The sequence below is a fragment of the Vanessa tameamea genome, chromosome 4 (assembly GCF_037043105.1).
Source record: "Vanessa tameamea isolate UH-Manoa-2023 chromosome 4, ilVanTame1 primary haplotype, whole genome shotgun sequence".
NCBI classification, from domain to species: Eukaryota; Metazoa; Arthropoda; class Insecta; order Lepidoptera; family Nymphalidae; genus Vanessa; species Vanessa tameamea.
Window position 1 is genome coordinate 5306083 of NC_087312.1, and position 16105 is coordinate 5322187.

At 29.5% G+C, this 16105-nt stretch overlaps 1 protein-coding gene across 1 annotated transcript in view; it reads left to right on the forward strand.

Moving 5' to 3' along the window:
• The first annotated feature begins 3964 nt into the window (after positions 1-3964).
• Positions 3965-16105, forward strand: part of LOC113394433 (long-chain fatty acid transport protein 4-like) — a 28610-nt gene continuing 16469 nt past the window's right edge. The window contains exon 1 of the mRNA XM_026631742.2: positions 3965-4157. The gene's annotated coding sequence lies outside the window, so the exon portion shown is untranslated. The remainder of the gene's footprint in view (positions 4158-16105) is intronic.

Genomic DNA, 16105 nt, shown 5'->3' on the forward strand with positions numbered 1-16105 from the left:
GATATAATGTGCACCTTAAAGTTGTACCGTATTCTAAATTTACCTAAGCAAAATAATACTTTTAAGCGTGGAAATTAAATGGACAAGAATAACACATGCACTGTCAATAGTCAGAAGGAAAATATAATTCAAATTTGTTGTGTGATTTGTCTGCCATTCTGCTTATACTGCTGCGTGACTTGCTCATTTTTTATTAAGCCCGATAATGCTGAAGTGCATCATAAGCTTATTTTTTGCATATGTCAAGATTTCTTGTCGTTTGTGTTCTTACAAACTCGACACTCGTGCCAAGAATATGAAGAAAAAATCTATGTCTGAAAATATAAAGATTCCGATGGTTCCATAGTTAGAAGACGTGAGTCTTAATCGATGGTTCCGATTTCAAAACCGGCAACCACTGAATTTTCGTTCGCTTTATTTGTTCTTATAATTCATCTCGTATTCGGTGGTGAAGAAATCATCGTGAGAAAACATGCACGTGACAGATATATCTGCTACGCGTATCCAACAACTTAGTGACTTAATGGATCAGCGTGGTGGAAGTTCCAAAGCTCAGCTAAGCTCAGCAGTAGGGCATTTACAGGCTGTTTTTTTTTAATATACATAGAAACAATTAATTTCAAAATTAAATTTCAAATATATGGATCCTAAGTCAATCTTCAAAGTTAGGCACAGCATACGTAATATCAGTGTGCAAACTGTATGCCAATTTTTTTTGCGTACTGAGGTAATCATTTCAAATCGAATCGACGTAAATGAAAACAGGAAGTGTCTAAGTACAGCTTTTTTGTCTGCCTCGTGGATTCTCTTCGTTTCAAGGAAAATTTTGACCATCATCCCAAGCAAGTAATTAATTCAGCAAACATTTTAGTATATTTTTTTTTACAAATCTGCAGCGCTAGAAGAACTTCATTTACTGGTTCAAATCAAATCGATTCATATTGATCAGATCATTAATAGCTATTTTTATGAAACATGAGCAAATACCTATCCGTAGTGGTTAGTCTTGTTTAGTGAAATTAATTACTTAAGATTAAATTGAGTCCAATTGTTGTTGATAATATTGATATAGAATAAGGATTATGGCAATGCGCTAGGGCAGATTTGATACCTTGAGCACCTAGGCTATAGCCCCCTACTCACTGTAAATAACGAAAAATTTAATAACGTGACGAATTAAATGAGATATTTTTTATGATGTGCTTTAAACACGTTGAGTTTTTAAACATTGACTTGCTAGAACAATTACTCCAAATGACTAAAAACCAACCTTATGCCACCCCCTAAATTTTGCTGCCCTAGTCCCGGTTCTATTCGGCCTATAGGGATATCTGCTTGTAATATGGGGGGATCAATGCGATCACGGTCATTTCCGACGGTGGTTATAAAGCAGGAGAAAAGATCGGAACAAATATGGAATGCATGTTATCGATGTGTTCTCGACTTTAATTGCAAATTTTAATTAGATTTTCATATCATGCAATTAAGAAAATGACATGATATTGTATTAATTTCACGCCATGGACAAATAAAAAAAAATGGTACGATGTTGTTTTTCTTTTTTATATGAGTTAAAATTAGTTAATTATAAGATAAGCTTGTTTTTAAACCCATGATTGATAATACCTAATTATTTATTACGTGATATTTTTTTTTGATAAATATTAATCAGATTTGTATCTGTGGATTGCTATTAGGATAAACGTACGTAACATATCCTTATAACAATTGTGTTTACTTTTCGTTTTAAACTATTACATGTATAGCTATTTTATGTCTATTCAATAAATCTTTACTTTTCAAAATTTAATTAATATGCATTTTTTTAAGGACTTATATAATCAAAATAATATTTTTCTATAAAGTGATTGTAAAATAATAGCTAGTATATCCACTGCTGGTTGAAAGCCCCTCTACCTTTAAGGTGAAGGTTGGAGCTTATTACACCACGCTGCTTCAAAGCGGGTTGGTGGATTTATACGTCGCGGAATTTTTATTGAAATTAGACATATGCAGGGTTCTTCACGATGTTTTCCTTCATCACCGAGCACGAGATGAATTATAAAGATAAATGTCATGTATTTAACATGGAAATTCATTGTTGCTTCCTGTGTTAGAACTCGCAATCAGTTAAGATGAACGCGTTCTTACCACTGGGTTATCTCGGCTCTCAATTTGAAATACCCCAGTAAATCATTGAAACATCCGATTGAAAAAAAATTAACATATTACTTCGAAAATAAGTAGAGATCTTTATTTATTTTTTTACCCCAAGACCTTCAGACCACTAAAACCAGCTATCTGTCATCAGGTAACTGATTCGTAGTATTAGTATTTATTTATTTATTTAGTGTACAGGAAACAAACAGTGAAATAATTACAATAAAATAAAAAAATATAAAACAATTCTTAAACCAAACAGTTTCCATTTATAAATTAATCATAAGTAATTACAAAACAAGACCTTTTTTATATTTAATAGGTGCATGAAATTATATAATTCATTTATTTAATTTAATTTAATATAAATTTAATTTTTAAATTAAGAAAACATAATTTAATAATAAATAATCAAATTATAATTAATTAATTAAAAATGCATGAGTAAATTAATGCTCTTCAGAGTATAATATTTCTTTTACTTGTAGTTTGAATTTTTTAAGGGAGAGATGAAATATATCACATTCAATAAATGTTTTATTGTACTGTTTAGATTATCTATTAATAAATGCATTTGCTGCATATTTAGTCTTTGTGAATGGAAAATCAAAAATAGATTTGTTGCGACTACCAGGGCGAGGACACTTGATATTTATTATTTACTTAATATTATACTTATTTATTAACTTAAATAAAGATCCCGTAAATTCTCATTTGATATTGATTTAATAATAACATCGGTTGTCGATCAACAGCCACATGACCACTGAACGATCAATGTTCAGTATGTACGCTTGTTCCATTACAGTCATCATGGTGATGTTCGCTTGGACGTGCTACGTGAGTGATTATTATAATTATATCATTGTTCTTGAATCAGTCATGTAAATTGCTTGCAGTCCTTCGTAACTTGACCTGCAGTGAAACTGTAGGAGTAGATTTACTAAAATTCAGAATATTGAGATTTTATTTCATCGTTTTATTAATATGTTATTTATTTTTTATGACTTAGGTAGACGGATTGCTAAAGGGGTCACCATTGTTGTTACATCGCACAAGCGACACCGACCTTGGGAACTAACATGTAACTTATGGCTGTAGTTACATCCTTACCCTTCAAGCCGGAATATACAAAAAGTATTGCTGTTTGGCGGTAAAATGAATGCCCTGCCATCAAGAAATCGTATGCTATTTACAAAAACTTGGGATTTCATCGTCTTCCAAAAATATAATACCTATTGTTAAAATGTTTTGTTGTGTCATTTGTACATTTTAAAATATAATTAATTATGTACGTATTTATCTTCTTTACTGCCATTTTCCTATATTTTTATGATCTGTTTTTTTTCTTGGAATCTGACGTGTTACAAATTACACAATGACTGCAAACTGACCTACACGACTCAAGACAATAGATTTTTGTTTAACGATCGATTTTTCTTCAGAAGTTTATTTTATAAGACAGATTCTATCAATATCTGAAAATTCATTTAAATAGACAAATTGTCAATTTACATTTTCCATTAGTGCTATTCAATTAAACTTGAGTGAAAATCAAAATAATCTTGCGATAGTCATTTGTCGCTAAGTTACTAAGTAACTTTAAGGTAAATAGAACTTTAGTAACATGAGCATAAAACGTTAAATGTAACTAGAATGTTCATTTACTGCTCCTTAACCCACATACAATAATCAAAGAATAGAATTAACGTCTTTCAGAGTTGAAGTCTGTTTTCTACACATCGGTGAGATGGGTTTATATCCCACGAATTGTTATCAAGCACACAATCACCATGTACCCCACCGGACTCCGTCTTCCGCCGTTCGACTCTCGACTATCGGCATTCGACTGCCACACAGTTCGTATCACGCGTCGCTGCCGAGAGTGCACGCATAACTCGAAAAGTAACATCGTCGCTGTACGCGTAACTTAACACGGATAGCTCAATTAAGGATTTTATGCAAGTTATAATTTGGAAAACGCAGTAATATTAAGGGTGAGTGTTGTATCTATTTCAATAAAAGAATAAATTAAAGATTCACCTAAATTAACTTTTTTTTAAATAAGTATTTTTTAAATAATCGATGTTTTTACAAAAATTAAAATAATATTTAATATTGATGGAAGTACTATTGTGGGTTTTTTCTAAAGATTTGTATGGATAAGTATTTAATAGATCTAATTCATGATTTATTTTAAATAAAAAGTACATATATGAAACCAAAAATAAAAATTCTTAAAGTCCCATATGAAAATAGAGGTAACATTACTTATATTACCAATATTATTTCCCTTAAGTTTTTCGTAATCAATAAATTTATGTTTAAAATAAAATAAATTTTCTGTAACAAAACTTACTGCCACTGGCACGCGTGGAAGTCTGTAACGCTGTTTTGTAATGTACGACAATTCAGTGCCAGTGCACTATGAATTTATACTTACTAAGTTATTAAGTCATGGAGATAGTATTATATTTATAATATAGTTCGTTTCGAAAATATCGGAATCTGCTTCTGTAAACCTTAGGATTAGCGAACTTTATCTTGGAAAAAATATCTTTTTACTTACGAGTACGTTAATTAATAAAAGCTGATAACATTATTATAATTAGTAATTTAGAAAATATGCGGCAGCAGATAAACAGACACGCATACATAGTCTGCCGAAATTGTCAACGCTCATTTTAGTTTCAACGTAGTCGAGTAAAAATAATTGTAAACATTGCAGGTGCCATACTTAAAACACAACCTATAACTCACAAGTCATTGACCTATTGAAATTATTTCCCACTTTAACAGCCCTTCGAGTTTAGCAAAAAACACCCGATCATTATTCACTGTAAACTATTGAAACTAGTAGGAACAACAACTTAAGTTACTTGACTTACGATAAATATTCTAAATATTAAAATATTCGATAAGGGTAGGTAATAATGTTTTATTATACAGGGTTATTGTTAATTCGACGTATTCCCGTTAGGAGGTGACAGGGGTGTCTATTTGCGATAATTTAAATCCCCATATGCATGATGCAAAAGTGAACCATTTTTGAGTTATCACGTTTTTTAGATTTTTTCAAAATAAGTCAAAAATGCAACTTCAAAAATTTATTAAAAAAAAAGTTTCGATTAAAATCTACTTTTTTCTTCTGATTTATAAAAACGATTAAACACTGGATATTTTTTAATATTTAAACAATAATTATCGGTCCAAATTTAAAAATGCGAGACGGAAAACGATATTATTTCAATATTGTTTTTATTTTTTTCCCTCAAATATGTATAATTATTTTAAAAACATAATCGTTTATTTAGGTTTCCGAAAATGTATAAAAAATAGGAATTTATTTCAAACCAACCGAAATAAAATGATCAGAAAGGACGCTGGTGGAAATTCGTATTCGAACATGACCGAATTCGTACTAAAGGTCGCTCTTTAAAATTCCCATAAAATTGATTTCAAATAATAACCTATGTAAAAAAACTTACTTATTTACTTAACTTAATACAAATTTAAAATTAAATTTAGATTCATAAACAGTTCAGTAGCTAAGTTACTAGTAATTTGGACCGATAATTATTTTTTAAATATTGAAAAATATCCAGTGTTTAATCGTTTTTATAAATCAGAAGAAAAAAGTAGGTTTTATACGAAACTTATTTTTTAATTAATTTTTGAATTTGCAATTTTGACTTATTTTGAAAAAATCAAAAACACGTGATAACTCAAAAATGGTTCACTTTTGCATCATGCATATGGGGGTTAAAACTATGGCAAATAGTCACCCCTATCACCTGCTAACGGGAATACGTCGAATTACCAATAACCCTGTATATTAAAGTAGTATTACATAACGTAAGTCACGTTTCTATTTATTTTTTATAACGTTTGGATCGTTAGCCCGGTTACTAGTAATGGGTAAAACTATTTTACTTGATCTATATTTCTGTATCTACTTTCTACTTTATCTACTAAGACTATTCCCACGTGACAAATATTTTTATTAACGTTTGTAAAATGATATCCATTGTGCTTTGTTGTATAATTTATAATATGTGTGATATTTTTGTAATGTTCTATATATTTTTCAAATAAGTTAAAAAAGTATCCAAGGTCATAAAGTTGCTCATTAATAAATTATAAAAGAAATACTAATTTTATTTAAAAAAAATATGTAGATGTATATTAAATAATGTTTATTTTTACAAGTTTTCTTGCAAATGAATTATAAATAAAAAAAATAGACAGTCCAACTATATTTTATTTCTTTACGACTTATTAAATAGTATCAAAATTGAATCGTGATTTTTTATATCGTTTGCAGATACATTACAATCTTAGTAGGTACTTAGGTACTTAGGAATTGATTGGGATTCTAATTTTTTCCCTACATATTTATATACATATCTTTATTTTATCGTCGATATTACAGTTCATAATAATTACCTAACATAATCTGTGATAAAAAATAAATACTTTATCTATTATCTGCGAAATTGCGAGTTTACGTATACGTTAGAGTAATTCCTGTGTAGATGATTAATGGATAAGATTACGGTGCTAATTACTTTTTGTGAGCGCTATTTACAATAAATTTTATTCGTCAACTTCGGGATCTAAGATGTATGAGTCGCATCGTTGTCTTTTACAGCAAACGAGGTTTTTTTGGGTTATTCTCAAGTCAATTTGACAGTCAAAAAGTAAGTGTAATGCTACTATATTAAATAAATAAATTTGATTTGATTACAAAACAAAGTTCAATCGGACTAAAATTATTTTAATTTCCTTTCTAGATGATTGCGAAAGATATCTGAGATTTCGTTTCATACCGGGCACGCATATTAAACAATTATTATCCTTATTATTTATGATCGAATATTTAAAATGTGATTATTGGTTTGTCAAGCAGTAATGGGTCAAGCACGTGATAATCAGTGACATGTACTACTTCTTCCTCCCAAAATATGCACGGGAGCTTAATCTATTATTTTTATATAAATATTTTATATATATATTATTATGTATGATGCGAGCAAAAATTGAACATTTATTTTGTATTATTTATATATTATACGTAATGTACGTAAATTAAGACCATACATAATAATATATATATTTTATATATATATTATTATGTATGGTCTTAATGTATGATGCGAGCAAAAATTGAACATTTATTTTGTATTATTTATATATTATACGTAATGTACAACCGTTTGGTTTTTGCTAGCTCAATAAATATTCAATATATATTACACCCTAGATTAATAATGACACCAATCGATCTTAGTAAATCATATACTAGACGTTTTGCGTGGTTTCACTCGCGTTGAATATTAATGCTCCGCCCCGTGGGTTACATTCTGTAGTGATATTAAGAACCTGTCCCAATAAGTATGATATCTAACGTAAATGGACTCTTCTATTAGTATTTGTAGTTATTGATTTAATATTTTCAAACAAGTAAATTATTCAGCTTCATATGTTAGTATACATTTATTCGTGATGCTATGATATTTATGATAAATTATATGGCCATATTAAAAAATAACAAAAGCATCTTTCTATAGTTACGTATACACTCCAACAGCTAATGAATATATTCGTTGCATGGTACACTCAAGGCTACGATGACTGACAATGACAGATTCAATGGTATTATCGGGCTAATAGCGACGGGACACTCATTACGTTTGCCATAACGGTACAGCAATGTCAGTCGTTACGATTAATGTTTGTAAATCACCATTTGATACTACTTTGACACTGTGTACCACTTATCAGCGGGTACAAAATATGAATACAATACAAGTGTATAAGATATATTTAAGGTTGTCAGGTCGCCAAACCTAATAACCGGACAGACCAGCTAGTTTGGCCGGACTTTTGGGTAAAAGGGCCGGACACCCTACATTATTGAAGATTTTGGAACTCAGTATTAAAAGATACTGTAAAAAATTGTATTTAAAATGAAGCTTTTCTGATTATTCTCATGAATCTTGTTAAGTTCTAATTAAATATAAATAAAATCGAATGTTTGCGAAATAAACAAATATAATGTGAAAAGCCAGACAAGCCGGACACCGTTTATTTTGGCCGGACACGCACTCAAAAAGCCTAACTACATATGTATGTCCGGCTTTATCCGGACAGCTGGCAACCCTAGATATATTCACTCACGAAAGTACTCCTCCACAATACTTCCGATACTTAATAAAAAAAAATATTAACAATGATATCAACAGTATTTTTCTACGTTAACCGTTAACACTTGACATGATAAGATATCACATGGTTGAGTAGGTGCTAAATTTGTCTGAAAATAAGTCCTCTAAAAAATATAGAATATTTTTCACTACAATTTTCATATTACCTTATTAACATTACACATTTCGATGTCGATAATCAGCAATAACTTGTGTTACAGTTTTCCTGTTTAAATGGTTAGAGGAAGCCAGTAACAAGTTTGGAACTGTTTGCTGGTGGTACAGTGAGGGTGTAATTTCTTACAGTAATAGTGTGACCACTTACCATCAGGTTGAATTTGCACTTCTGTCTTCCTAAAATAAAATAATGAAATCGTTTTCTACTCCATTACTATTTCACCTCTCTCCAAACTTTTATCATCAAATTTAATGTCGATCATAAATACATTTGGAGTTTCTATTTAATATTTTTTTGTTAAATCTTAAATAATATACTTAACATTATAGCTTTACGTAATTTTTCTTTTATCAAGTCTTTATTTTTTTTCCGTCTATTGTTATGTGATTATAGTTAATACTTATAAGTTTAAAAGTATTGTTACTGTATTATTATTATTTTGTTTTGTTATGGAGGAGCGAGTCCTTCTGATACGAGTGTTTTCACACTTAAAATAGTGGTCTCAACCTTAATTGTATTTTATGCAAAATTTGTCGAAGGAGGATTTCTCGCTTAAGTCACATGTTCGATGCTGAGGGAAACGGGATATCACTCATCTTATTATGGATAGAGAGTAGACAGGTAGCGTGTGAAGAAAGGAATAGCTACTTAATCTCTTGCGTTTTTCAATTTTTGTTAAATATTTTTGTTTAATATCGGTAGACAAAGGACGCTATTCAGTCAGAAGCCACTATTGAATCAACGAATATATATTTAAAAATTAAAAGGGAATGAAATAAATTGATACGAGCTAGTTTAATAATGAGTGTTGTTGATTCGGTGGTAAGGTGTTGTGCAAATTCCACTAAGTATGGTTGTGTTCCGGTCTGAAGGACAAGTGAGCCAGAGTTACTACAGGCTCAAGGGACTTAACTTCTTAGTTTCGAAGGTTGGTAGCTATGTTTGGATCATATTTTTTTATAAAGCCAACGTCTTTGAAAGATTACCATTTACCATCAGGTGAACTATTTGCCAGTCCCAGGTAGACCACCTAGATAAAAATAATAACAAAAATATATAGACGATGCATTATACTATGTTTATTAGTAAGGAGTTTAAAATATAATAGAAATATATACTTATTTATACAAATAATATAACGTAAAAATATAAGTACAAACATGAATGTATACGTTGACTGCGTGATCTTTAATCTCGCATGCTTTTAATCACTCTGCAAGATATTCATCTTTGTTCTACTGCAATTATCTGCAGTCCGTGTTAAGCAACAATATGTTGTAATTTCTCATTGAAGGGACTGCACATCCTAATGTCGATATTATACATACATACATATATACCTACAAATATATATATATATATATATATATCTCGGTTCGATTCAACGGTGTCGAAGTCCATTAATATCAAATATGCCATATTCCTGCATTTGTTTACATATTTATTTATTTATTTAATTGGAGAACATACAGTCGTTGATAAACAAAAATAACAAATACTTAATAACTATTAGGCCAATAACAGTTCTCACATATAACATTAAAGAGACTGAGAATAGGAAAATAAAAGAAAAAAAAACAAAAATGATAACAACAATACATATAAAACTAAGTGTCTGTAATAAAAAAGCCAGTGAGACCACATGTTAAAAAGTTAAAAATTACTATGTCTTTGCAAACATTTCTGTCATCGCTTAACGATGGCTTAACATTATTATGCTTTCTGCAGAAAACGTCAAAATCTTCACAAACTTCGACAAGCTCATTAAGACTAGCAGACGCTTTTATCAGAAAAGAATTCTGCCTATAATTTGTCTTAGCCGTTAGGACATGCAGTCCTAACAAGACAAATTAGCGTCGGTGCTGACGACGTCGATTTATGGTTTTAGGTGTTATCAAATTAAGCTTTCCCAAAAGATCTGTGCAGCCAATGCGACTATTTAATATATTTACAAGGAAGGTAATATCAGCGGTCCTTCGACAGACATTTAGTGGGAGCAGATGAATCCGTTTACACGTTTGTTCATGTTTCAATAGGTAGGTGAAATTTATATCTAATAAAATTCAAAAATATTTTCTGAATCGTCTCCAGTCTATTTACATAATCTTGGTAACGCATACCTGTGACGCATACTCTAGGTGGGTCCGAACGTATGAGCAATATAGGATTTTTATTGATTTCATATGATGAAAAGGTTTGGACATGCGAATAATGAATCCCAAAGCCTTATAAGCTTTAGTGACTATGGAATCAATATGATCACTGGATAAAAGTTTAAAGTCATGAATAACTCCCAAATCTCGCATAGAATTCGTTCTTTGCAATGATATTCTAATAAACTAGAACATCATTGGTTCTTTATAAGTTAGTTGACAACAAAGAATAAAATGATATATAGTTATTAGTTTTTCGTGTATAAGAGTTAAAAAAACATTTTGACACATTCACATTTAACTTATTCAAAGTGCAATAATCCTCTAGCCTTGACAAATCCTATTGAAACTGTGACTGATGGATAGGATCGTTGAAAACACGGAAAATTTTCAAATCATCAGCAAAAAGAAGATGGTGTGAATTTAAGAAGCAAGATTATTTAAATATTATTTAAGAGTTATTCGTAAGATTATACATTGTTTTTATCATTTTCATAGCATTATGGCAATTAGTCTTAAATCTTTTGTCATTATCAGCTCGAAGATGTTGTTTAATTTTTATGGTAAGTACACTTTTTGTTTCCATTTATGGTTCTTGGAAAAATATTTTTTTGCGTTCGTTTCTGATGTCATCATACAAGTGATATTCAAATTTGTTTCAATGCTTATGTAAAATTTAAAACTAAATAAATAAATACGCTTTCACTAAATTCCTGTTTAACATAATGAGAAAAAAAATGGAATAACAATATTTCTTTAACAATTTTAAAATAATAGTCTTTGTTAATTATACAAATTTCATCATTTCTTTTGTAATTTTTTATAAATCATTTTTATATAAGTAAATATATATATGATTATATTTTGTGCTTTTTGTAATTCTATTGATATAGATATATAAATAGTCGTCGGTTGGAAAATCTTGGGACGATTTATCAATAATTACATAACATCAACAAAACTCTATATCTATTGGATTTCTCCAATTTATCATTTTTAATTAAAAAATGAATTTACTGAACATTTTAAATACACTTAAATAATGCATCGATTTTTGGTTATGCTTGTTCTTATACTTGTCTGTAAAAATTTAAAACTGATTTCAAATTAAAATACGTTTAAACGGTATTATGAAATGACCACCTCTAAGTTTTGAATTTGGAAGCATATTATGAATGCGAAACTGAACGGGTTAATTTGCCTGAATATTTGTTAAATGTATAAAAACAAAAGACATCTTTGATATTAGTAAAAATGCAAAAGTCGAATGGTGCTCTCATATTAATAGATTGGCAATTAGATCCAGTTCTTCAGCATGCATAATGCGGTCAAAAATATAAGACTGTTATTTGATGTTGATACAGCTCGGCTGGTGTATTTTTAGTCACTTCTAGAGTATAATGTCCTATGACTTTCTACTTTGTAATAATGTCGATATTAATACAATCTTGTACCGCTGAAAGGCTATTCATACGATTTATGGTAGGAGCGCTACCATTCTAAAAGTTGCTTGAAAACTCATTACGATTTCAAATAAATATATATTTTAATTATTTGTAAACTTAAATTGGAATAATTAATTCCAATGCGTTTCTATTGCCGGATCTTCTCAAGCTGAGGCACCTTTTTTTTAACAACAAAAGTCATATGAACGTTTCGATCATTTGGAATTTTTATTGTGTTTTTAAATTAATGAATTGGTTTATTAAAAGAGTTCGGTACTTAAAACCTTTTTGGAGGTCTGATTAAATAGCTTCCAACCTAAAAACCGCTTTTATATACGTATTTTACGTATTTCCTCATTCATGTTTTCATTACAAGGTACTAAAATAACAACTATAGAAACACGGAAGAGGGCCGAGGGGATTGGATAGTTCAAATACGAACAGCAATAAAATCACTCATTATCTCAGTTTTGTATAAACATAGTTATTTTAATCGTCCAGTTTAGTTTCCGTAAAGAACCTGTATTAAATTGGAGTTTCAAGTTTTTTTACCGCTCATTAGTCAATGTCAAGTTGCAATTCTTCTTTAAGTTTTCTCGTAAACAATTATCCGATACCACAATAAAAACCTTCACGTAAGTACCAAAAATGAAACATTAAATATAAAATTTAGAATCAATCGAATTAACGATGCCTGAAAACGAACTAAACAATTCATTTTTTATTGATTAAGTTTTATGTATATAAGAATTACATGAAAAATCAACAAATAAACAACCTATTACATTACTCTCCGCCCGTGGCAGATATATAATGATGGTATAGTCGTGATTGTGTCAATTATTATGTTGCAAACTCAAGGATATTATGTCAGTGAGCACCCTATAACTATCTGTGTAAAACGGAATTCGTAATGGGTGCCCACTAACTAATTACATACAGTAATATAATGTATATAAATACAATATCTTGTTATTTATATAAATACGTTATTATTGGTTGGTATTGCAAATAACTTTCTACTACTTTAGTTTATAACGTTGTAGACTAGAAAGGCAATATTAAACCCGTAATTATTACAGCATCCTGTGGACATTTTAACTCCTTCCTTACTAGTCGGTACAAATCTTTCACTTACTCGCAAATGAAAGGGAAAGTAAGACTCAAATAATCTGCAGCTTTCATTTTAGTTTTGATATCGCTAAACGTGTGCATTATTATAAAAACAGTAATCGAGTTTCATTTCGTAATAATAATTTATTAATGATAATTGTTTGTTATTTGCATTTTCTTTAATCTTAGATAATATTTGAGATTTCACAGTTGGAAATTATAATATAAATTCCAATATAATAGTGAATGATAAGCGTTCTGGTAGAGCTTTATTTTAAGGCTATATATAAAAATAATATTGACAAAGTATTAAATACTGGTTAGATTTTAAATAAAAGGCATAAAGTCAGTCAGGATTGGTCACGGCCAAAGAACGGTGGTTTTCCAAATGTATTAAATTAGATTTTAGTGCACAGAAAAAGTTATGAGAAATTAATAAATATATAGTATGAACAAATATATAAATCAAAATGGAAGTCTTCTATGCGTATTGGCAAATCAGTTGATGATAATTATCATTTGTTGTATATTTGAGACGTCTGGGGTTATCTCTGGATGACATGCTTGCTATCAACCAAGTTTTTTGACGCCTTAGCGAATAGACGAATTGATTGAATATTTTTAGATTTGTTAATTTAATGTATACTATATGCGGGGCGGGGGGTCATAACGCCCGATGACACCCCCCCTCGTCGGACTGCACCTTAGTACAGTTACAATAAAGTGTTTATAATAGTTCGGGCGTTGACATATTGATAACGACACCAATAGAATACATAATATTTTTATGATATATCATTCAATGAGAAAAGGCCTATATGTATTTCTTTTAGCGATTGTACTTACGTAAAATGATATTAGTTTTCCGATTTTTATTTTTATACTCTTTTCATATTAAATGTAACTACTTATCTTCATCATTTATGAACCCATTTGGAAAAATCTTTTTTTGATTGGGAGTTACATTCTGGGTTATGTCAGTCTTTTTGTTAATATTTTATATATTAATCATTATTTACTTTTACGTGAATGTGCTGCAGACATTGCCCAAAAGAAAAATAAATGTTTTAATTTTACATTTATGTTATAGAAATCAATGAAGGTCATATTAATAATAATTCATGTTAACAAAGTGCCTATAAGTTTAATATACTGTGATTCGAGAAAAAAATTATAATTTTGACATTATCAACTTACTATTAACACAACCTGCAATTATTTTTTTCGTAAATTAGCGATTTATTCTCAGTTCAACACCCCGAGGTCGCCCATGACACATAAATTACTATATGGACTTGACAAAGAGGCGTTTGACTTTAGAGAAAGAAACTTGCCGTGCATACGAATTAGTAGACTCGACCGCATGTGAATAATTCGTCAATTTGCCAAGTCATATTGTGTATTTTTTTTAATACTCATCTTTACTAATTATTCGCGGTTTATTGATACATCAAGAATTTCATATACATATATGATTTCACAAAACATTGTTTTACATATCTATCTTCATACTCAATTTCTTTAAAGAGATGCATTGTGAACTTATGGTTTCCCTTATATTTTTGCTGTATCTTTGAGGATATGCACAATGCCATCGCAATGGAAAATATCTTGTGTTATACCAATCTTTAAAAACGGCGATAAGCATGGCTTAAAAAATAAGGTTCCATTTCAAATCTAAGTTGCATCACGTAGATGTTCGAATAAAATATATACGATATTTTTAACTATAATAATTTTATTGATAGCATTCATTTATTCATTTGTTTACTGATTTTGCGTGCGCTATGGACGACGGGTATCGGGTAGACGTTACTATACGTACACAGTGACTTTTCTATAGCTTTTGATAAAATATCTCAAAATATCCTTATTAAAAAATTAGAATACACGGGTTCACGGCAACCTTCTATGTTCGATAGAGTCGTTCTAATTCTAACCAAGCATTTACCATTAAATGATACAAATCATCGTTTATTTCTGTATATTTTTATTAGCAATAGTTATCTAGGGTACCTTATGGATCCAATCTAGGTCATTTACTATTAAATGTATATTTTAATGGCGTTTACTCAGATAATACTAAACGTTTATTTACGTAGAAATTGAAAGTATTCAGCATTCACTATGCCGATAAAAATAAAATATTTAAAATAACTAAAAATATTTATTAGAAAAACCTTCAGCTATATATAAATTAAACGGCGATATAATGTTGAGAGTTTGTATTGTTCTTCTCTCAATGGTCTTGGAGTTTTTATTAACTTCAAATTAATAGCAATGCTTATCATATGCTAGATTTTGTGCTAAATATAACAAAGATTTTGATCATCTCAACATATTTATATAACGCTTCACATGTTTGGAATCCTCAATATAAAAAAAATATTTATGGAATAGAATATATACACGACTGATACTATAAACATTTTAAAACATTATTTTATTTAATAACTTAAATTATACTCAACCTATGTCAGCTGTTCACCGTGTTCATTGTGATGAGTTGAAGATTTTATAAATAAAATCTTAAATTATGTAACCGATTTATCGAAGTATGACTTTCTATTAAATTTAAAATGTCCACGAAATAGATATTTTCGATATAAAGTTACAACTAAAACTTACCAAATAATCGTTTATGAATATAAATTAGACCAAATACACTAAACTGTTTTTAAATGTTGTAAAATTTAATGACATATTTCATATCTGTAATAATAAATTTGAATTTAATGTTATGCGTATTTATATTTTATTATTTATTTAGTTTTGCACGTTCTTTCCTTTAATACTTGTATTCATCTAACATCGGTAACTTATAGGTTAAGTTTGATTAATGTTTCTTAT